General features: G+C 47.0%; 1 protein-coding gene across 12 annotated transcripts in view; it reads right to left on the reverse strand.

The window, feature by feature from the left end:
* Positions 1 to 24,753, reverse strand: part of LOC135906845 (cytochrome b5 reductase 4) — a 441,851-nt gene that overhangs the window by 59,483 nt on the left and 357,615 nt on the right. The window contains exon 1 of one of the 12 annotated variants that reach the window (XM_070538515.1): positions 589 to 742. The exons of the other annotated variants lie outside the window; for them this stretch is intronic. The gene's annotated coding sequence lies outside the window, so the exon portion shown is untranslated. Of the gene's footprint in view, positions 1 to 588; positions 743 to 24,753 lie in introns of those variants that run through there. 12 annotated transcript variants of the gene reach the window in all.

Below are 24,753 nucleotides of genomic sequence, written 5' to 3' on the forward strand. Positions count from 1 at the left end.
TGGGCTACGTAAAAGCCCGGTAGTGCATACTACAAAAAAGTAGCTTCCTTATCGTATAACACGAGCTAACACTTTCCAGGATGCGTCGTGATTTTCAATAGTCGGCAACGATGTGAATGCGTAATTCCACCCTGTGGATGTACGCGGAGGAATTTTTAAAATGCAAATCATCCCGCAATGTGGAAGGTGAATACGAACATGATAAAATATTCATGATAAGTACCACGCGGTAAGAATTTGTAACTTGCGCACATTATGGAACCCCTAAAAAGAAGAGAGAGAGAGAAAAAAAAGAAAACGCTCGGTCAGGAGGTATTTATAGCGAACGGGCAAGCGCTCCGCGCACGAAGTCGCAAGAGCGAGACAGGAAAAATCAACTTGCCGCGCTCCAGCCGCTCGACGCTGGGCTGCAGGTGATAGAATATTCACGCACGCTAGAAAAGCGGCTGCAAAATTAAACATTCCCAATGCGTCTGCTGCTACATGTCATTAGCAATGCCGAAGACGCGAGTAATCACGTCATGACCACGTATCGACAGACATAATCGAATTGGCGCCCTGAAGGCGATATAATTATGGGGGCCTCACCTTGAAATCCGGACGCAGGTTTCCTCACCGCGATGCGGCGAAGAACCAAGGCAAAAAAAAAAATGTTACACAGGTCGGACGTTTAAAAAATATCCCAGGCTATGTATCTCGCCGCAGAAACACCGCACTCGGGTTCTTTCTCCCTCGCAGCCCAAAGTGGCCGACGGGCCGAGGCTGCTTCAACGCGCCCTACACACGCGAACACCGCACGCCAACGGGAGTTGTCGCGCCGCCGCAGGTGATCCTGCCGTCACTCTTCAGCTGCACTCATCATCGGCCCGGCGCTGGCACAACGCCGCTCGAACCCCCCCCCCCCCCCCCCCTCGAGGATGTCGTTTGCTTTTCTTTTACTTTTTGTCTCTTTTTTTTGTTCTCATCCTCCATCCGTTTTCTCTCCATCTCTCTCTCTCCATTTCCTTCTTGCCCTTCCCGCCTAAGACCTTTCACTGGGAGCCGTCTACGTACACACACGTACGACGATGACAGCTAGCCCGAGAAGAGTACACGTTAGGCGCGCACGTGTGCGGAGTTGCAGCGGGCAACTGCGTAAAGGAAATAACACACACACACACACACACACACACACACACACACACACACACACACACACACACACACACACACACACACACACACACACACACACACACACACACACATATATATATATATATATATATATATATATATATATATATATATATATATATATATATATATATATATATATATATAGACACGATGAAAAACAACATGCGCACGTGAATGTAAGCTAAAGACAGAAAAAAGAACGACGACCGATGTAACACATACATATATATATCAACAGAAAGATAAGTAATACACGGCAGCTAAAAGATAAATAAGATAAAAATACAAGATAAACATGTGATCGCATTCCCGTTTCTTCTTCGAGGCACAGCGCTTGAAGCTTCACGCACGGATGGGCCTCCGAGGGCGAAGAAATTTCCCAATTCGCTCAAGGGTGAAAAGCGAGCGACGGCGGGCGCGCCTTGTAGAAACAAGCGCTGGCCGCGCGCGCGCGTGTTCTGCATATTTTTTGCCACTCGTAGTATTCAATACGAGCTGTCGAAAAAATGGCTGGTGCCCATTTCTCAATCCGGCGCGCGAGCCCAGACGAAAAAGAAATGCGCCAATTGAAGAGATCAAGAAATAAAAGCGTCAACGGAGAGCTAGAGGCGTCCGTGAAATGTCAATCTATATACTATATGTATACACAGGCTGCATAACAAAGTTGACAACGTCGCGTCTGACCGAGCGGTGCTTGTTCTCCTCATCGCATATTACGCTTAGTGATAGAACAATTGTGTATACGCTATACGGTAAGTTACGAGCGCCCATATACACTCACTTTCTCGTTTCTCAGAACGCTTGGGGATCGATTACTTTATGTTTTGTTCTTTGAAAGTTAAGGACACCTTGGAGGGCCGTACTAGTACGTAACGGGGGGCTGCAAACCTACGAATATACAGGAGACAGTAAACATTCCGAAAAGCCAATCTCGCCGGCGAAGTTGAAACTGCAAACGAGGGTCGAAGCGGGAAACGTCGCCGTAACGAAACGGGTGCGCCGTGGACCGTTGTTTGCACTGAAGGAGAAACGCGCCAGAGGTCACGCCACGGGGACGACCAAAAAAATCATAAAAAATTAGAAAAGACCGGTGGCCGATGGAGAGAGAGAGAGAGAGAGAGAGAGAGAGAGAGAGAGAGAGAGATCCGTGCGCTCCGAAACGATACCTAACGAAGCGCACAAGAAAAGAAGCAGAAGATCACACGAAAGACCAAAGCGCGTGCGATTCGATGCCTGATGTGGGCGAGTGCAGAACGGTCAAGTGAAGAAAGCGAAAGGAGCAGGAGGAGGCGAGACGCGGTCGTAAAGCGGACAGGAGCAGCGCCCAACGCAGCGCGAATCTTATTGTATATATATATATATATATTGTTCCTTTTTATCAATATAGTTGAAACAGCGGAGAACTCGCACTGTTTCAAGTATATATAAGATGGCGTGCCTGATAATGACATGGTAGTATCGGCACGCAAAACGCCATAATATAATTTTAAGTATATATATATCCAATCGAGAAATTTCTTTTTTCGCACTGTTCAAGCTCTTCGCTGTTTTAGCAAACCGGTCTGCGTCTCGCAACCCTCCTGAGCCATCTGTTTATTGCTGTCTTTCTTTTTCGTAATTAGCGCTGTAAATTTCGTCACATGATTCGGTAAACCAACTAGACTATAGTTTTCTACACTTATACAGCGATCTCAGCCCGTTCATGGCGCAATGACGCCGATAGACGCCGCAGACGCTCTCCCGCCGTACGTTAGTTCAATGAGAGTTCGAACTTGCTTGAGCTTGAACTACTCGAGCAGCTGCTTGAGCTCGCTTGAGCTGACGACGCTTGCAACATTGCGGAAATATGTCCCCTGATTGTTCATATAGGGTGGGCAGCTGAGGGCCGCAGGGTTTCTCCTTCTCGGTCATACTGCAAAGACCTTTTGTCGTAATCTAGCTCCCACCCACTCGCTGCCTTGATGAAAAAGATTAAGTCGGATCATCACGGGGAACAAAATAAATAAATAAATAAATAAATAAATAAATAAATAAATAAATAAATAAATAAATAAATAAATAAATAAATAAATAAAAAAATAAATAAATAAATAAATAAAACAAGGACACCAGAGCAAACAAAGTTAAGCCTCTATATGCTCCGAAGCATACCCGTCCTTCGGAGCGCTAAGGACCGCGGCATCTCTTGCGGCGGCGGCGGCGGCAGCGGTGAAACTTGTCGCCGTGTCGGTCTGAGCAACGAGGAGGAAAAATACCAATTTGCGCCAGCTTTCGACGACGCAATAACAACCTTTCTACACGAATCATTCTGAAAATTACTAAGCTAACGGATCACGCAAGAGCTGGAGTAACGACTTTCGTATAGCGGCGTAAATTAAAGCGCTGCACACCTCGCTCTTCTATTGTTTTTAATGATTTTTTTCTTTTGCACAGACAAGTATAAGGCACGTGGCACATTAAGTAATTTCAAACACAGGCTTCGTTTACGCGAGCTGATGGCGGACGCCGAGAAAACGCTGTTTAGACAGGAACCGGGGCGGCACTGTTTTCGACGCTGTAAGCAGATTACCCCCGATTCGGATTCTAACTTTCACGAATGCGGCCTCGTTTCTGAGCGAGGGTCGACGCGGAGTCCGCAGAGTTGGAGGAAAGCCCACTCACCCACACAATGCTCGAGCACACGTTTTAATCCCTGCGAGAAGCTGAATATAGGAGACGCCTGCAGACAGCATGTTGTCAATGAGAGGAATAAATAAATAAATAAATAAATAAATAAATAAATAAATAAATAAATAAATAAATAAATAAATGCCGTAGCTAACTACTGTGCTTACAGCGAAAGGTAACTCATTTTTTGTGTTTTTCTTTTTTAAAGTGATTAGCTTCCTTTGGCTTTTTAACCCGCTTTCGGGGTTTGTCCGTGGTTGGCGGTCGGTCGACGGTCGGTGGACGGCGAGGAAAACGTCCGTTGTCTCGACTTCTCGCTCGCGTTCTTGCTCGTTCCTTCTGGCTATTCGCTTACATCGACAATCATCGTCAATGGTTCCTGCAGATTTTTTTTTTTTTCCAGGGTGCGACACTTGCAGTTTGAAGTTGAAGCAACAGGAACAACTATCTCTCGAAGTGCCTCAAGCAGAGAAACACGTACGCTACAGTTTGCATCAACCCGACAAAAGGCTGCAAGCCGCGACAGCCCGCATCGATAGCGTCTGCATGAACTCGCATGCCTGACGGGTCGAGATTGCGCAGTAGCCAGCGTCGAGGCGAGAGATAACGCAGCGCGTTCAGTTAATCGCTGCCGACTGCCAGCCGCGCGCCGACCCGACCCGTCTGCTCTTGCGCTTCAGATATCCATGGCTGTGCCGGATTTACCTACCCCGTGCAGTCGGGTACGGCTTAGCCCGACTCGACTCTCGCTCTGACCCCGACAGGCTACAGCGTTTACATGAGCGCGACCGGCAAACCTCTGCCCGACGAGCCAACTCGATCCGCTTTTGTCTGGTTCATGTAAGCGCCCTAATAGCTGAAGCGTGAATACTCGTCTGAGGTTTGTCAGCAAGAAGGAGATATAGCACAGAGCAATGCCATGCGGTTTAAAAGAACACTTAACAACACACACACACACACACACACACACACACACACACACACACACACACACACACACACACACACACACACACACACACACACACACACACACACACACACATGCGTATGTGTTTAGTGTTCTTATCTATCTATCTATCTATCTATCTATCTATCTATCTATCTATCTATCTATCTATCTATCTATCTATATATATATATATATATATATATATATATATATATATATATATATATATATATATATATATATATATATATATATATACAATCTGAATTGCATGACGTCACACTGACGGACCAGCGCTGCGGTTTCGGTGCGAGATTTTAAAAAAATTACCTTTCACCTTCAGTTTCTCTTCCAATAACGAGCCTATTGCACCAAGATTGTTGAAAATTGAGGCTTTAAATAATACTTTATCGGTCTAAATTGACTTCGTGTTTTCCTTTAGGTGTTACTTTGATGTCTCATGAGAGAGAGAGAGAACAAACATTTTTATTGGGTGAATGCAGCTTTGGAGAGGCGTCCTCATTCCAGAATGCCTTGAGCTCGGGCCGCGTCCTGCATGGGCCGTCGCAACCAGCCGTTGCTGATCCTCGAGGTCGGAGCTGGCCAAGGCTCTCTCCCAAAGCTCGTTGGTGTGGTAAGGGTTGGGAGGATTTAATGGTGCCGCTCTGCAACCCCCTACTCAAAGCAACACTGTGGCTATATGACAGATGGCGCAGTGGAAAGTTCCGGGTTAACTTTTGCCACCTGGCGTCCTTTTACGGGACACTTCAAGCAAGTGTTTCTTGTATTTCACCTTCATTTAAATGCCGCCACCACGGTAGGGCGTCTGCACCTCCGACCTCGACCTGAGCACCTGAACGCCACGTATCCAGTGCGACACCGCGGTGGGTTGTGGAGGTGAGTCACACTTTAAATGATGATGTGTGGTGTTTTGTGGCGCAAGGGCCAGGTTTGGCCAAAGAGCGCCATGACAAGTGGTAGTGTTAACGATGTATTATGGAAGATGTGACTTGGCTGTAAGGTGGCCTAAAAATAGTCGCTGTAAAGTGCGTAAAATCTATGTACTATAAAATTATGGCGATGACTAATGACGAATACTATGAACATTAAAATCCATCGTAGAAGAATGATGCAAAATAAAAATATATAGGATGGTAAAATTACTTCGAGCACTGCTGCCTCGCCAGAGCCCTTGAAACGCAAGGGCCTCGAGGCATGAGTCACACTTTAAAGATGGCACCACTACGCAAAATTACCGCAATGAGCGCACACGACTGATGATTTCAGAAAAGGCTTTCTAAATCCGAACAAGTGGTGAAGCACACGCAAGCTATTCATCTATTTGACTCCTGCCGAGGAAAATATTCCTATCACAGTGATTGCATCCTATCAATTTCAAGCATGGACTTCTGTTTTCTCCGTCTTTATTTATTTATTTATTTATTTATTTATTTATTTATTTATTTATTTATTTATTTATTTATTTATTTATTGAGCGAATGGCTTTCCTGCCTTTCTCGTCCGTTTTCGTGGTGGATCGGTGGTCGGTGATTAATGATCGTTGGTCGGACTCGACAAAGAAAACCTTTGTTGGTTCGTTCATTCGTTCGCTCGTTCGCTCGTTCGTTCTTTCGCTCGTTCTTTCATTCATTCGCTCGCTGGTTCGTTCGAGCAATTGCGTTACATTGACAATCATTCCCGATGGTCATTGCACAATTTCCTATTGATCGAACGCGCTATATAATACTGCTTGCAACAATAAACATTTGGTTGTTAGAGCTGTTGCCTGTCAATTCCTCAAGCCATGTTCTTTGCGCCGTTTCTCCTGCTCAAGTCATGAACCAAACAGCCCGAATACGTAAGCCTCTAAAAGTGAGGAAAGTACAAGTTTTAAATGTAAACGAAACATGTAATTCACACACATTGCGACAAAGAAGGAAAACGCAGAGTTAACGAGGATGATGGCTATTTAGTCGCCCGGCTAGAAAGTCCTCAGTAACTACGCCTCTCTGAAGCTAGACCACGGAGAACAAACACGTAAAGAATAATAGGAGAGGCACTGCTGCTGATGGGGCAAGTCATTTAGCCCCGCAAGGCGCCCAACTATTCACATAATACGCAGTTGCCCTAGCAATACGAGACGCAATAAGTGATGCGCCGTAGGCAATGCGTTACCAATTGCAACCGCGATAGCAGCGCAACAGTGATAAGCAGAATGCAAGTCCAAATTCCACGTGGCCTATTAGAAAGCAGAATAAATTATGGGGTTTTACGTGCGAAAACCACGATCTGATTGTGAGGCACGCTGCAGTGGGGCACTCCGGGAATTCAGACCACCTGGGCTTCTTTAACGAGCACTTACATCTAAATACACGGGTGTATCGCAAATAGAATCAGGGACACCTTAGACTTCTGTCAAGCAAAGGACCAGGCAAGATCGTATAAAGGCTACTCAACCATACACCATATTCACACTATCAATCAGGTGATAAGAGAAATGTGCGGAATATAACCAACCCTTATATATAGCTTTCATTGATTACGAGAAAGCGTTTGATTCTGTCGAAACCTCAGCAGTCATGGAGGCATTACGGAATCAGGGTGTAGACGAACCGTATGTAAAAATACTGAAAGATATCTATAGCGGCTCTACAGCCACCGTCGTCCTCCCTAAAGAAAACAACAAAATCTCAATAAAGAAAGGCGTCAGGCAGGGAGATGCGATCTCTCCAATGCTATTCACAGCGTGTTTACAGGAGGTATTCAGAGACCTGCATTGGGAAGAATTGGGTATAAAGGTTACCAGAGAATCCTTAGTAACTTGCGATTCGCTGATGATATTGCCTTGTTTAGTAACTCAGGGGACCAATTGCAATGCATGCTCACTGACCTGGAGAGGCAAAGCAGAAGAGTGGGTCTAAAAATTAATCTGCAGAAAACTAAAGTAATGTTCAACAGTCTCGGAAGAGAACAGCAATTTACAATAGGTAGCGAGGCACTGGAAGTGGTAAGGGAATACATCTACTTAGGGCAGGTAGTGACGGCGGATCCGGATCATGAGACGGAAATAATCAGAAGAATAAGAATGGGCTGGGGTGCGTTTGGCAGGCATTCTCAGATCATGAACAGCAGGTTGCCATTATCCCTCAAGAGAAAAGTGTATAATAGCTGGGTCTTACCAGTACTCACCTACGGGGCAGAAACCTGGAGGCTTAGCAAAAGGGTTCTACTCAAATTGAGGACGACGCAACGAGCTATGGAAAGAAGAATGATAGTTGTAACGTTAAGGGATAAGAAAAGAGCAGATTGGGTGAGGGAACAAACGCGAGTTAATGACATTTTAGTTGAAATCGAGAAAAGGAAATGGGCATGGGCAGGACATGTAATGAGGAGGGAAGATAGCCGATGGTCATTAAGGGTTATGGACTGGATTCCAAGGGAAGGGAAGCGTAGCAGGGCGCGGCAGGAAGTTAGGTGGGCGGATGAGATTAAGAAGTTTGCAGGGACGGCATGGTCACAATTAGTACATGACCGGGGTTGTTGGAGAAGTATGGGAGAGGCCTTTGCCCTGCAGTGGGAGTAACCAGGCTGATGATGATGATGATGACACGGGTGTTTTCGCATTTCGGCCCCATCGAAATGCAGTCGCCATGGCCGGGATTCGATCCCGCGACCTCGTGCTTAGCACCCAAACACCATGGTACGTTGCCTATTAGGAACATTTAAAAAGTAATGAGGAGGAGACCGAATCACCACACAGGCAAATATTAGCTACTTATACAAAAGAGGAAAAAAAAAAGGAGAGAAACAGACACACATACGTACGTTCATACGTACCATGAATGGAGACAGATGGACGGACGGTCGGACGCTAGTTAGTTAGTTAATTAGATAGATAGATAGATAGATAGATAGATAGATAGATAGATAGATAGATAGATAGATAGATAGATAGATAGATAGATAGATAGATAGATAGATAGATAGATAGATAGATAGATAGATAGATAGATAGATAGATAGATAGATGCCATTGCAATTAACGTAGGTTTTTTTGTGCCACTAAAAGACGCCGGACTCGAATCTTATTGATTTGAAAATAAAGTTTACGTTCTTGTGTCGGTGAGAACGTACAATCAGTGTCAAAAGTTTCCGAACCGCGAAACCTGAGTAAAAGTTCAAGTTTCGCGCAGTTCATGACAGCAGCAAATGAAACTCCTCAAATTTATACTGGGCTGCGTCAGAAAAAATTGTGAAGTAGAACCTAATCACAACCTACGGACATGACAGAGTCGGCGTTTAGCAGAAAACATAATTTTGTTACGCAGAAACTCTAACACAAACCCCTTTTCCAGCCTTCCTTACATTCACAGACTGCGCGCGGCCCGCTCGGTTCCTTGCAACACCATCGAGATGGCACTCGCCTATGCACAACCGCAAGAAAGCAGCGGTTGCCGGGAAGCATGAAATGCAGTCAGGGATCTTTGAATGCTATCGCGCTCCACTCTTAAAGGCGAAGCTCGAGCGCCCTCCAAATTTTATCAAGCGGAGTTCCTGACCACTAGCGAGCGAGTAGGACTTACGCCTTGAATGCATCATGGCTTCAGGGGCAGCATGTGTATATGTACGTCGCGCAATTCGAAACCATTCGGTACGCAAAAGCGTTTATTTGTTCATTACCGCGCAGCTGCGGATGCGCGAAGGCGAGCTTTCTGGTTCTATTTTTTATTTCCCCCGCACGGCCGGCGTCGCCATGGCCGCGGACGCGAGGAAGCGAGCGCCATCTGGTGGTAGTAAAAGGAACCCAGCGGCGCGCGTGCCCCGCTGTGATTGGTTGGCCTATTCGGCAAGAGAGCAACAGCCAGGCCACCATCACGGTCACGAAACACGGCGAGATTCGAAAAGACAAGCTTCGCTTTTAAAACGTCGTAACGATATGTCTTTGCCTGGATCACTATTCGTATAGCTTATAGCCTTTTTTTTTTGTACGGAATGCAAAGAGCGCTAGTGACGATAGGAAGAAATGTACACGAAACGTTCACCAAGCTCGGCCAAATAATTCGCCCAGTGACGGCGCGAGGCGCGGAGCACGCTAGCGACAACCGGCGAAAATAACGGCGAAAGAGAGCCGGCACGCACACGAAAGGGCGCAGTCCCACCTCGGCACGCGAACTCGCTGCCACGAACGGGGCCCGTCGCTGCTGGAAAGGGGGACGTCTGCGCGCAGCACGGCTGCCGAGCGCGTGCCGCTCGCATATGTCATCCGGAACACGCAGAACGGCGAAAGGAACACGAAAGCGGCGTGCGCAGGCCTCGTGCGTCAAATCCCGCGGTGCACATAATGTACCGCTTTCGCGTACATTTCTTTTTTCTCCTTCGCTCATCATGTCGCCAACGTATTTTTGCATTTTTGTTCGCTCGCTCCCTTCGGTTAGCGTGCTGCCAGTCGCGCCCGCGTGCGTGGCTCATTGCGTAAGAATTAGGCCCCGCGTGCTCTCATAAGGATCGCTTTACATTTACTTTACTTTGCCTGTCCCCCTGACTTTGTATGTATGTATGTATGTATGTATGTATGTATGTATGTATGTATGTATGTATGTATGTATGTATGTATGTATGTATGTATGTATGTATGTATGTATGTATGTATGTATGTATGTATGTATGTATGTATGTATGTATGTATGTATGTATGTATGTATGTATGTATGTATGTATGTATGTATGTATGTATGTATGTATGTATGTATGTATGTATGTATGTATGTATGTATGTATGTATGTATGTATGTATGTATGTATGTATGTATGTATGTATGTATGTATGTATGTATGTATGTATGTATGTATGTATGTATGTATGTATGTATGTATGTATGTATGTATGTATGTATGTATGTATGTATGTATGTATGTATGTATGTATGTATGTAAAATCGACATAAATTCTAGAACGAACAGTTCCGAAACTGCTCATATGCACTGCTCTGTCTCAAAGATCGCTAATAATCAATACTAGTTCAATAGTAGCGTAACTCCGAACGAGTAAAGTAACGCGCAAAATGCATGAAGAAGGGTGGAAAGAGAGACAGGAGAGAACGCAGACTACGAAAAGTTTATTGCATGAAGCAACAGGAAGCCGATACACAATCTCCTCAGGCGCAAAACTTATACAATCGCTTTGCGACCACTGTAACACCAGATGCGCACACTTTTCCGTCCACAAGCTCATGACATCTTCCTTCATGTATTTTGCGCAATAGGTTATTCGTTCACTATGAAAAAACTAGTCTTCAGCAAAGTACTTCTGGCTTAATTTAGACTTAAGAACTTACACTCGAGACTAGAAATTTTTTTTAGAATCCGGCCACAGGGCAATTACACATCGCATTTTCTTTTAATTACGCCAGCAGATGCGCTGTTAACAACTGAAGTTCAAATAAGAGACACACATAAAGGAAAATGCCTGCTGCCGCATGTGATTCGGAGAGATCCCGAAAGAAATCAGCGAGCTGCAGCATCTCATGATGTAGGAAACAGATGGAAAGTTCCAATGAACAATTATTATGCCGCCTCATTATGTGGAAAGCTTCAACCAGTCCACCCACTTTGCAGTCCCTGAGTTTGATGATAATTTTAGTTCGATTAAAATGAAATTGAATGAAGACTCCTCGCAACCACGTGCGAGGTATGCGTTCCATTCATTGTAGACTGTTGCACTGACGTAGGCACACACTGCGTTTCCCACAAGCGCGAGAACGCAATTCGCCTACGCGGATTGCGTTTCTCGGCAATCCTGGCCAATACGAGTGCACCAACCGCAATTTGTGCGCTATGGAACAAGGAAAGATTACGCTTTAGGCAAATGAGGAAAGACTGACCACCGCAATATCCGGTGAGCTTTTACACCAACCAATTCGAGGGATCGTTGACGTCCAAGTAGCCGTGCAGTGATCCATCTTGCTGTCGCTCATTATAACCGCTAACAAGTTTGGCTGCGTAAGCCAAGCCTGGAATATGCCCTTTCGGTTATTAGATAATCACATATGCTTTCTCTCTCTCTCTCTCACACACACAAACACATGCACACACCAATACAATGCTAAAAACGAAAGGCACATTTTTCTAAGATGACTACACAGCGCGGGGTCGGCCGGAAGTTCAAAGCACGAGCGCAAGACGAAAACATGAAACCGTGTCAGCGTGCTTCTTTTCCAAGAGTTCAAACGACTTCACCGCCTTCACCCGGATTTGCACTCTGTGCTAACTTCAGTACGCACAACTAAAGGGGGAAGAAAACGAAGGTGATTGTTTCCACCAACTCGATTTGAACAAAACGGTACGGGAAATGCAAATATGAACAAACTACACGCCATTGTTAACACGTGGACGTTATTTCACGCGCGAGCAACAACATGGTGAACAGGGACAATGACGCCTTTGCCGCCGCGCTATACATAAGTACAGTTTCCACGGGCAGCGCCTTTCAGCATGAGCAAGCAATGTTCGTCGAAGTTTGAATCGTATTGTTACGTTTTCCCCAATTAGTCTGCCGTAAACAAAATATGTTTGCCGCGTAAAGCTTTCCGAATTATACCATTGTCAGTGTCAGCCTGCGTGCGAGACACTTTTCGGGGTAATGTCACTATACACACGGGCCTGTACAATAGAACACAACTCGATATTCACCGTGCAAGCGAGCAAGCCGACCTGAGCCAAGCCGAGGCAAGCAAGCAAGTAAGCAGCAATGCCGCTCTTACAATGCACTGTTTACGAAGAAAAACATATAGTTTTCTCTTTTGCGCAGGCAAACATTGGCTCTTCGAAGCAAACGGACACGAGCGAGCACGTGCGAGGTCTTATAGCCTAGCTCAATAATGCTGCTGATCTAAAACGAGTGGTGTCGTTGCGAGTTCCGAATCATCCAGAAAAAAAAAAACAATAACCGACGATTACGATACCTCCTACTGACAAATTTGGGCGCAACTCTGTATGTGTTTTCATTTCGCGATATATTGGCTGGCATGGACAATCTGTCTCGTGCGGCACGCTGGAAACGGAGCGACGTGTGGCGCGACTGCCTCGCTAATCAGGAGATCGCAAGAGGTAGCGCGTGGGTGAGGCGGTGGGCACGATTCAGAGCAACCACTGCAGACATACCTCTGGGACGACGCGCGGTACTCTGGTGCCATCTCGTAGCCATCGTCGCGGCACTACGCGTTTCTTTTCACACCTTCGCCGTGCCCTCCTGCACCGCTTCCCGGGCCCCGCTGCGTCCTCCTTCTCCGCTTTCTCTCTCCCGTCTTTCATACCCCGCTGCACTCCGCCCTTTCACCATTCGCTGTGCGCGTTCGCTCGGTTACGCCGACGCTCACCGCAGGAGCCAGCGCCTAAGAGCTGCGCTCTAAAAAAATATGAAGAAAAACTACGGCATAACCCATCTCACGATGCCTGTCGACGGTAATGTGAAAGCATTAGATCAATGTAGCGGTAGACCGCATTCCCGAAGCCACGTTTATTTAACACGTGTAGAAGTAAAATTTTCTCAGTCTTTCGGATAGGCATGGCCTTGACCGCCGGGCATAAGAGACCTGAGCCCGGGTCCTTTATCTGCAGGATAACCGATAAAGTTTCCCCATCCATCCAGCTATCCATTTCGTTGCTTCGTTCATATGACATACACTCCGATATCATACCACTTTGCTATGGAATTCGCTTGGCAAGTCGTCCATGAGCATCACGGCATGATGACGACTGTGGCGCCGACGCAGTGACGATGGAATGACGAAGGCGTATAACAAGGGCGGCATAACGAAAATGCATGCCGATTCCTAAATTAAGCGATGGTGTAATGACACTAGCTTAGTGGTGGCACCATGAGGACCATGTAATGATGACAATTATACCTATGTCGACGATGGCATGACGACAACGCTTTGACGACAACCGTATAAAGAAACTAGACTGATGACGATAACGCGGCCACGGTGACATGACAACAGATGCATAACGTTTGTCTGGCGACGACGCGGCATATCATGATTGAAAGACGACAGCTTGATTACGATAGAATGAGAAAGGAGGAACGATGTGGATGGACCAACGAAGATGGCATGGCGACGACGGGATGACAAAAATTTAATGACGGTATTGAAGTGATGACAATAGTGAAACGACAGCGCAATGACGGTGGCATGGCGAGAATGCAACGACCGCGATGACATCACGACAACGATATGACAACGAATTCCTGACGACAGTAAGACAACAACACAGTGGCGATGATACAGTGACAACGGCATGGGAATACTGGGATGACTACAATTGTATGATGACAGTGGCGTAACGATGACTGTATCATGAAATTTGTACGACGACGATGGCGTGAAGACGCCGGCATGGCGAGAGTCGGATGACGAAGCTGGTGTGACGAAGACGGTCTGAGAACGAACAGACGGACGGACGGACGGACGGACGGACTCAACAAAAATTATGCAGAAACTCCACTGAAGTTGTCTAAGTACGCTAAGCATACCTCCATATTTCAGTTGACCCACCAAAAAAAAATTAAATTGGTCCACCTTCAAATTTAAGTTGGCCCACCCCCAAATTTCATGTTGACCTATCCCCAAATTTCAATTGGCCCTCCCCCAAACATCAAGTTGGCCTAACCCCAAATTTCAGTTGCCCCACCCCTACTATAGCCTTCCCGACTCATTTTCTATGGAGCCCTATGTATCCCTATGATTATGCATAAGTGTGATCATATGGGTATTAGATAATTTTTTTTGTTTCAATTCCAATAATGCAATTCCAATTTCCAATAATCTACATTTACACTATTATAACGATCAAATGTCTTCGCAAATCACGCATTTTTGTGCAGATACAAGGCATTACACTTTTCGCGTGACGGACGCATTTTGCTGGTGTAATCGGCAATGAATGCTTACACGCTAAAATGTTTGATGAAAGGCGTCCACCTGGCAACCCACGCCAAACTGAACTGGCAACCACGCCTACAGCACGCGCGCAGCGATGTTTTTCGTGGCCACGGTTTCGGTGCCGAGCGGGAGGAAATTCAAACGCGCACATGCACGCGAACTCGAGCTGGCATGGAAATCAGCGCGCGCGAAGTTCGCCCGACGAAGAGCAGCTGCAGGCACCGCTGTAAGAGCGCGCGCGCTATTTGCGTGATACTTGAGCAGGGCGCTTGGCTGGTCCGTGGAGTGCGCTCAAGGCATGCTCATATATATATATATATTACGCACCCACTTTGAAATGAGATTCTGCGCCTGTCTTTCTTTTCTTTTCCTTTCTTTTTATTTTTTGGCGCTGCGGCACTCATTCAGACAAGGTTCACGAGACGCACTCGTCTTTACGAATTCAAACACACGGCCGCATCACACACACGCACACGCACACGCACTCAAAACGATGGACGATATCTCTTGGCGCTTATCGAGACGCATGAGGGCAGCTGTGGCGAAGTGGGCCATGGAGTACGCGTACGAAGACAAACAATGCGCGACATATATAGGCACCCGTAGAGACACATGAGGGCTTTCGATAACGGCGCCTCGTGTAAAGCTGTATTGTTAGTTAATGTCTGTAAACATCTCGGGAGGAACGCAGGCTGCATCGGAGCCGGTTATCCTAAAATGAAGCAAAAAATTGAGCCTACCCATATCCCCATATAACACGTACACACATACCGCAAACAGAAAAAAACACACTACGTTTACAAAAAGAAAAAGAGAGGGAGAAAACGTATAAATATAAGCAACACAAGAAATAAAGCTACCCAGAAGAAGCGAACCATGTGTATAACGAAGAGATGCTCATGCGCAATGAAAACACTGTGACATATACACACGCGCAAATGTCATTGTTCAAGTAGTGCGGAAAGCAAAATACACAAATACTAAGTACAGTTGACGAAAACGTACAAATCAAATGAATTAGCGTGTCAGCCCACACAGAAATCCCGCAGGGTTTTCAAATCACATTTCTGTTTAGCGGCGGCATCACCGGACAACGAGTATCGTGTTTATATATCAATTCCGTCTGCCCAAGTGGTTCAAATTATCGCGCCAATGGAACCGCCGTTGATCACATCCCCATCAGTTCACGATAATGTGCTCGACAAAGGCGTCTGGGATGTCAGAGTAGGAGATTCATTACATAGATTGTATTTTTTTTTTAAACTCCCGTGGTGCTAAAGGGGTGCTAAAGCCATTTAGCATCATCCGGGAGGTGCCCGACGGTGCTATAGCACGTACGGTCCCTTCCGTTCACGAATCTAGGAGGCCATCCCATGTATACGGTCAATTTTCATGTTTACAGAAAACCGTAAAGAGGGGTCTACCCAACGTTGTGCTTTTGTACCGAACTATCGTGTATGCCGCCACGACAAGAGCTTAGTGGCACACCACACAAGAAAGAGACAAATAAACTAAAGAACACCATGAACACATATCACAAAATTATGGCAAAACGTTTACTAAAATACTCAATCTGTAAGGATTGATAGGGGGTTACATTTCCTTAATAAGCATAGCTGCTTATTCAGTGTAACATATATATCTACGTGGAGCAGGTGGCACTTACGTGAGCGCGTTCCGCGGGCTTTCGCGTTTGGTTTGTCTTAATTTCAGGTGCGTCGAACTGCAGGCGTGGAACTTGTCCTCTCTTTGTAGCGTGCAAGCTGCTGCGTTCGCCTATACAGGCTCGTCAACAGGCTGACTTCACGTGCTGTCTCAGGTTTCGGATAGCGTTCGGAGACAACTGGTGCCGGCGCGGTTGCTTGCGCGCATTTCAGTAAGACTCAAACAAACAAACAAACAAACAAACAAACAAACAAACAAACAAACAAACAAACAAACAAACAAACTGAATGGAGAGTTGAATGGAGCTTTTTTTTTTCTCTCTGAAAGGTTACTTGTGCTGCTTCGAAATACGACTTGTCGTTGTTTTTAATACAGGTGTATTAAGTGATGGAATTTAATTACATCCAGATTGATTGATTGTCTTATTTATTTACTTATTTATTTATTTAGTTCACATTCTCAAACATTACTGGCGCAGCAGGGGAGGGATCAGAAATCATTTTGATCCATCGAGTTGGCTTAGATGCAGCAAAAAAAAAGAGAAAGAACAGAAAAATATGTACTGGAACAGTTTGACAAACCGCCCCGATCGAATCGCGACCGAAAATTCCTGCCGCGTTCGTGCGCGGCCGCAGTACGCGACAGCCGCCGAGCGACCGAGGCCGTCAGCGCACAGCGACAAATTGGGGAGGCGCCGGCGCAGGGACGGCCGCCGGAGGCGCCCTCTCAGTGTAGTTTATCGCTCCGCAGCGCAGGCGAGAGAAACTGTACTATAACGTTAGCACGGCCCGGCCCCACTGGCCGGGGTGGCAAGGGTCGGCTACGAACCTTGGCCGATAGGGCGGTACGACCCCGCTTGCCCACGCGAATATGCTGGCCGCTTCTCCTTGGTCCCCTCTGTCGCCAGACTGAGGCACGTCGAAAAGAAAAACGTTTCTGCTGACTCGTTTTTTTTTTTTGCGGCCCGTGTCTGGTGTCTCCAACGTCGTGCCGCATGCTTTTCTTTTTAACGCGATAGCGTTAAGGAGCTCGTGTCGCAGAAAAGCCGGTGTCGTCGGCGTCGGGTGTCGGCGTCCGCGGCGTTGACCGTGAGCGATAAATCACGGCAGGCACTTCATAAATAAAAAGCAACTTCCAAGATGGGCTGGGTGGGAATCGAACCAGGGTCTCCGGAGTGTGAGACGGAGACGCTACCACTCAGCCACGAGTTTGATGCTTCCAAGAGGTACAAACGCGCCTCTAGTGAATGCGGTGTTGCCTTCGAAACGAGCCGTGGAAAGTTATACTGCAGTGTATATCGGTAATTATGAACATGTAACTTACAGAAGTCGCAATTACACGAGTAGCGAAGTGCGTTTCCGCTGCATTTCTTCTGCGCTTTCCGCACACGCAGAGCCATCTTGCGGCAAACACAGAAGACCCCCTCCTCTCCATGTAGGGCGCTGCCTCGACAGATGGCGCGCCACGCGCGCATTGGAGCTGTGGAAGGACCGGTGTGAGGGGGTTCGTTGCCCGGACTCTCTCTCCCCTGACAACGCTTCGCCTTGCTCCCTCCGCAGAATCAAGCGGCCTTCCTTTCTTTAGATCACTATCTGTCTATCTCTCTGCCCGTGCCGATCAGGACGTTTGGCTGGCGTGCATCATTTCCCCCTCCGAGATACCGAGTTCTTTGGTTCGCTCCGCTTGCTCAGGCGCACGTTTCGTTGCTGCGCCGAACGCCGCGTTGCTCGACCATATGGCTCGACGCTCACCGCGTCCGATGCAGAGCGCCTCGTAAGTGATGGCTGCCCTGTAGCCCATTGTCTTACACCCCTTGGCGGGTCGACGGGAACGCTGTCGCGTTCCACTCTTGAAGGCGAAGCTTAAGCGTCCTCCAATTTTTTCTTTTTTTCCCCGCTAGTGTAGGCTCGGCATTTTATACCGCAGCCGGCGAGATGCGCCCGCTTCTGCGTTAGTGTGACCGCAACTTTACACTACAACCTGATGCCACAAACGCTGAAGCTACATTTGCTAGGACGTAGGAGAGCACACAGTTGGGCTAGTTGGTTCTCTGCACAAAATAAAAAAAAAGACACAGCGGCCAAAGTGAGGCATGGGTTATATTTGATCCCGAATGATAAAAGGCACTGCTCCTTCGCAATTTCCGATGATCGCCGCATTCCAAGCCACCTGACAGCCGGGATTACTGTGGGGATCCCTGATCCTATACCAGCGTTCATCATTCGGAATTTTCAGCCCCGCAGAAGGCATTCTCCTAACAGCCCACGCCTGTGCAACTTTCAATATCAACGGGGCCCCAGCCCGCGCACAGCTGTTGCAGAAGCCGCGAACGGGCGACGACGCTCTTGCGCTTTCCTCGAACTTCGAAATGCAACGCTTATATTATTATCACGCGGCTTACGCGTTTGTTAGAGCTTCGTGAATCTTCTCCTTTTCTTCTTCAACCGCGCAACCTCATTTTGTCGTGCGAAGGACCATGGAGCGCGCGAAACACGTCGCCGAGAAAGCCAACTCCTCGTCGGCGCATTCTCTATATCGAGGGAGAAAAAAAGACGAAATTATAAAAGACAAACAAAAATATATGCGCGTATGATAGCGACGTCGAGAGCAGGAAGACTGCAGGAGTCATTCGAAATTGCTTTCGTGGCATATCCGCGCACATGTCGGAACACTTTCTCCACCGCTTCTTTATAATGCATTTCTTTGTAACGCTCTCTCTCTCTCTCTCTCTCTCTCTCTTTTTCTCGCTCGAAAAGCACCACATTTCCGCACCATTGCAGAACGCGCCACGTTCCGGAGAATGCTCCAATAGGCGAGCCGAAACCCATTTCTGCGCCACATAACACATCCCTCACGCACCTAGGCTTCTATTTTGTTTCCATTATTATCATTTTTTTTGCTCTTGATTTTCGGGCAGCTACAGACGTGTGGTATGGCCGCGTGTTTTTCGAGAATATGAAAGCTTTATTCATCCTTCTTTTCTAGTCGGAGAGGAGGAGGGTAGCAGTGGAATACGGCATTCGAATGCCCGGCTATTATCCGAGGTCCGCGATTTTTGGTAGCATGTGTGCAGGAAATAGAAAAAGAAAAAGAAGCTCCGGCTAGCGCAAGAAAGAGACACGTAAAGAGAGACGAAGAGAAGAATGGCTACGCGAACCGGGCCTTGACTACGAGTCCATTTTAGAGAGCGCATCGGCTGTAAGAGCCGCCTGGAATTTACAAGCTCTTCGCTGCAGGCTTGTTATAGTTACACGCTGCATTCTAGCTTCTTCTAGAACTCGCTTCTGTGTAGCAGAGCATTCTCGGGGATGTGGCCATAGCAACATTTCGAACAGCATTGCTACCGACGCTGACAGCATGAACGCGGGAGAGACAGAGTTACGCAGTTCCGGCATTCTTAATTCACACGCTGCGCAAACAATTTAACGGCACGTCGACTACGACGCCGACTGCGGCACAATGACGCCAACGCTACGACAACGAACACTTGGTTAAGTGACATCTAAGAGACGGGAGCGCTGTGCACGAATGAGAAGAACGACCACGCTTCGTTAAACGTTGAATTAGCCATTTACAGCAATTACGAGTAATTACGACAATACTACAAATAACAGGCTCATATATGCCTCAGTACAGCGGTGGCGTAGAGGTTGAGCATCCGCCTCGCGTGCAAGAGGACCGTGGCTCGAATCCCGGTGCCGCACAATTTTCCACTGGAGTAAAAAAAAAAAAAGAAAAAAAAGAAATCCACGTGTTGATAAAATTGCATAAACAGGCCAGGAGTGCGGCCTGATCCCGGTGACCAGAACCGGTAACGCACTCCATCACCAGAGAAGGATTGGCCGCCCTGGTGCAGTACTTGCCCACAACCTCCTATATGAATACAACACTCAAACCCCGGCCCTCAGTCCCCAGCGGCTACCAAGCAACTGACCACGGCGGCGGTCAGACCTGTGAGGCAGCAGAGGGTGCTGAGAATCCTTGGTTTCCGACAGGCCGCCATTGGAATCTGAACCTGGCAACGTTTAACGCTAGATCGTTATCGAGTGAAGCAAGTCTGGTAGTGCTATTGGGAGAATTAGAGGGTAGTAAATGGGATATAATAGGGCTCACTGAAGTTAGGCGGACGAAAGAAGCATATACAGTGCTGAAAAGCGGGCACGTCCTGTGCTACTGGGGCTTAGCGGACAGACGAAAACTAGGAGTCGGATTCCTGATTAATAAGAATATGGCTGGTAACATACAGGAATTCTATAGCATTAACGAGACGGTGGCAGGTCTGGTTGTGAAACTTAATACGAAGTACAAATTGAAGCTCGTACGCCCCTACATCCAGTCATGATGACAAGGAAGTCGAAAGCTTCTATGAAGACGTGGAATCGGCGATTGGTGAAGTCAAAATAAAATACTCTATAGTGATGGGCGACTTCAATGCCAGGGTAGTAAAGACGCAGGCTGGAGAGAAGTCAGTGGGGGAATATGGCATAGCGTCTAGGAATAGCAGGGGAGAGTTATTAGTGGAGTTTGCAAAACAGAATATTATGCGGATAGTGAATACCTTCTTCCGCAAACGGGATAACCGAAAGTGGACGTGGATGAGCCTGAATGACGAGACCAGAAATGAAATAGACTTCATACTCTGCGCTAACCCTCGCATCATTCAAGATGTGGACACGCTCGGCAAGGTGCGCTGCAGTGACCATAGGTTGGTAAGAACTCGAATTAGCCTGGACTTGAGGAGGGAACGGAACCAACTGGTACATAAGAAGCCGATCAATGAGTTAGCGGTAAGAGGGAAAATGGAGGAATTCGGGATCAAGCTACAGAACAGGTATTCGGCTTTAACTCAGGAAGAGGTCCTCAGTGTTAGAACAATGAACGACAATCTTATGGGCATCATTAATGATTGTGCAATAGAAGTCCGTGGTAACTCCGTTAGACAGGATACGAGTAAGCTATCGCAGGAGACGAAAGGTCTCATCAAGAAACTCCAATGTATGAACTCCTCTAACCCTACAGCTCCCTTCAGAAGAGTAGGCAGGCGTTGTGCCCCTTCCGGTGGCAGTTGCCAGTCTGCTTCTCGCTTTCCCTTTCCTGTTAATTGTGTATATGTGTATATGTGTTCAAAACAAATAATAATAGAACAGAACTGGCAGAACTTACGAAGTTAATCAACAATCGTGAGACGGCTGACATAACGAAGTATAATATGGATAGAATTTAACGTGCTCTCAGGAATGGAGGAAGCCTCAAAGCAGTGAAGAAGAAAATAGGAATAGGCAAGAATCAGATGTATGCGTCAAGAGACAAAGCCGGCAATATCATTACTAATATGGATGGTATAGTTCGAGTGGCTGAGGAGTTATATAGAGATTTGTACTGTACCAGCGGCACCCACGATGATAATGGAAGAGAGAATAGTCTAGAGGAATTTGAAATCCCACAACTAACGCGGGAAGAAGTAAAGAATGTCTTGGGAGATATGCAAAGGGTGAAGGCAGCTGGGGAGGATCAGGTAACAGCAGATTTGTTGAAGGATCGTGGACAGATTGTTCTACAGAAACTGGCCACCCTGTATTGGCGGCGAGGAGTTACGGAGTCGCCCTCTATCGGAAGCGCCTCGATGCCGTAGTATGAGGGATCACGTGACGCGCTCCTCATAGGTTTTACTGTCAGCGCTCACTGAAAACACCACGCGCGAGCTCTCCCGGACATTTCTGTAAGTACTTTCGAAACGAGAGAAGTTTCTTACTGTCTAAATAATAATCTTGGGCAAGCTGAAAGCACACAATCGTTTACAGCCGCTATCTCTTCACCGAATACGTACAGTGAACGCCACTGCGCGCGGTCGCCGCGATGGAGTCTCCCGAACCGGCTTCTTGCGTGAAAGGTAGGTAAACGCCGAGAGCAAACTATGTGAAATATGTTCTTATAGTGTTTGTATAACTAAATGGAGTGTAATAGAATGAAGCCTCAATGCAGCGATCGCGCAGATTCGCAGCGACCGACTGCGCGTCTCCATGCTTGTCCGCGCACTGTTTCGCTTTCTACGCGCGCGCGTTTTCGCACCGTGCGATGAGCTTTAGACCGCAGAATATGAGCATTTTACCGTATACAGGCAACCATTGTTGCGTGGGCGCTATCAGAGCTGTTCAAAAATAATTTCATTGTAGAGACTTCGACGCCTACGGGGACTGTGATGTGCCGTCGCGACGATTCAATCTTTTTTTTCTTCTAAATTCTTTGACCTTTCAATACTATTTCTCGAGTTGCGTCGCACTGTATGTTTATCGGCGTTCTCAGCGTGCAATTTCCCGCTGCTCCTTTTTTGTAATCCAGTGCATTAATTCATAACACAAACATGACTATATGCCATGCTTTCTTTAAATGTGCTTCTCACCGCTGCCTTTCCACTCCACTGAACTTGGCAGTATCTATAGTATCGACAAGTTCAAAGACCAAACCGTCATGACATTAGTCGGGCAGCGGACTCAGGCGAGCGTCTCAGTGCGCGTTTTGAGGACATCGCAGACCGGGCGCCGTAGCAGAAATCTTCCTCGCGTCTGTGCTTGCTGCATACCCGAGTTGTAGCCGATGACTGCTGGTTTTATGTTTCGCGAGCCAAGATTCACACAGCTTCTTGTCCTGCGACTACGTGTGAATAAGGCCGACACCGGCCTCCGTCACGTGCGTCCGGCCCTGCGGCACCGAGCAGTAGCCTACCATGTTGCGGGCCTTCAAAGGCAGCCACTACCTATTGTAGTGCTTTCAAGCGTTGTAAAGGAGACACTCGAAGCGGGAAAATTTCGCCACTAAATGAAAACCGCAGCGTACGAGGGAATTTAAACTCGTTTTCAGCTCGCTTCGGCGCGCCCGAAGCAGCCGACGCGGCCGCTAGGTCCACGTGATCCCTCGTAGCACGTCACGCCGACAGTGGCGCCAGCTTTTCCAGTGGTGGAGCTCGAGGCCAATACGCAATGCCTCATGACGTCGAGTGTACCGAAATGTTGGAGGAACGCTAACATAATCCTAGTCCAAAAGAAAGGCGACGCCAAAGACTTGAAAAATTATAGACCGATCAGCTTAGTGTCAGTTGCCTACAAACTATTTACTAAGGTAATCACAAATAGAATATGGAACGCCTTAGACTTCTGTCAAGCAAAGGACAAGGCAGAATTCCGTAAAGGATACTCAACAATAGACCATATTCACGCTATCAATCAGGTGATAGAGAAATGTGCGGAATATCACCAACCCTTATATATAGCTTTCATTGATTACGAGAAAGTGTTTGATTAAGTCGAAACCTCGGCAGTCATGGAGGCATTATGGAATCAGGGTGTAGACGAGCCGTATGTAAAAATACTGAAAGATATCTATAGCAGCTACACAGCCACCGTAGTCCTCCATAAAAGAAAGCAACAAAATCCCAATAAAGAAAGGAGTCAGGCAGGGAGATACGATCTCTCCAATGCTATTCACAGCGTTTTTACAGGAGGTATTCTGAGACCTGGATTGGGAAGAATTGGGGACAAGAGTGAATGGAGAATGCCTTAGTAGCTTGCGATTCGCTGATGATATTGTCTTGCTTAGTAACTCAGGGGACCAATTGCAATGCATGCTCGCTCATCTGGAGAGGCAAAGCAGAAGGGTGGGTCTAAAAATTCATACGCAGAAACCAAAACTAATGTTTAACAGTCTGGGTAGAGAACAGCAGTTTACGATAGGTAGCGAGGCACCGGAAGTGGTGAGGGAATACATCTACTTAGGGCAGCTAGTGACCTCGGACGCGGATCATGAGACTAAAATAATCAGAAAAATAAGAATGGGCGGGTGTGCGTTTGACAGGCATTCTCAGATCGTGAACAGCAGGCTGCCATTATCCCTCAAGAGAAAAGGGCATAACAGCTGTGTCTTACCAGTGCTCACGTACGGGGCAGAAACCTGAAGGCTTACGAAAATGTTTCTGCTTAAATTCAGGACGACGCAACGAGCCATGGAAAGAAGAATGATGGGTGTAACGTTAAGGGATAAGAAAAGAGCAGATTGGGTGAGGGAACAAACGCGAGTTAATGACATCTTAGTTGAAATCAAGAAAAAGAAATGGGCATGGGCAGGACATGTACTGAGGAGGGAAGATAACCGATGGTCATTAAGGGTTACGGACTGGATTCCAAGGGAAGGGAAGCGTAGCAGGGGGAGGCAGAAAGTTAGGTGGGCGGATGAGATTAAGCAGTTTGCAGGGACAACAAGGCCACAATTATTACATGACCGGGGTAGTTGGAGAAGTATGGGAAAGGCCTTTGACCTACAGTGGGCGTAACCAAACTGTTGATGATAATGATG

The sequence above is a fragment of the Dermacentor albipictus genome, chromosome 5, assembly GCF_038994185.2.
Source record: "Dermacentor albipictus isolate Rhodes 1998 colony chromosome 5, USDA_Dalb.pri_finalv2, whole genome shotgun sequence".
In the NCBI taxonomy this organism is placed as follows: domain Eukaryota; kingdom Metazoa; phylum Arthropoda; class Arachnida; order Ixodida; family Ixodidae; genus Dermacentor; species Dermacentor albipictus.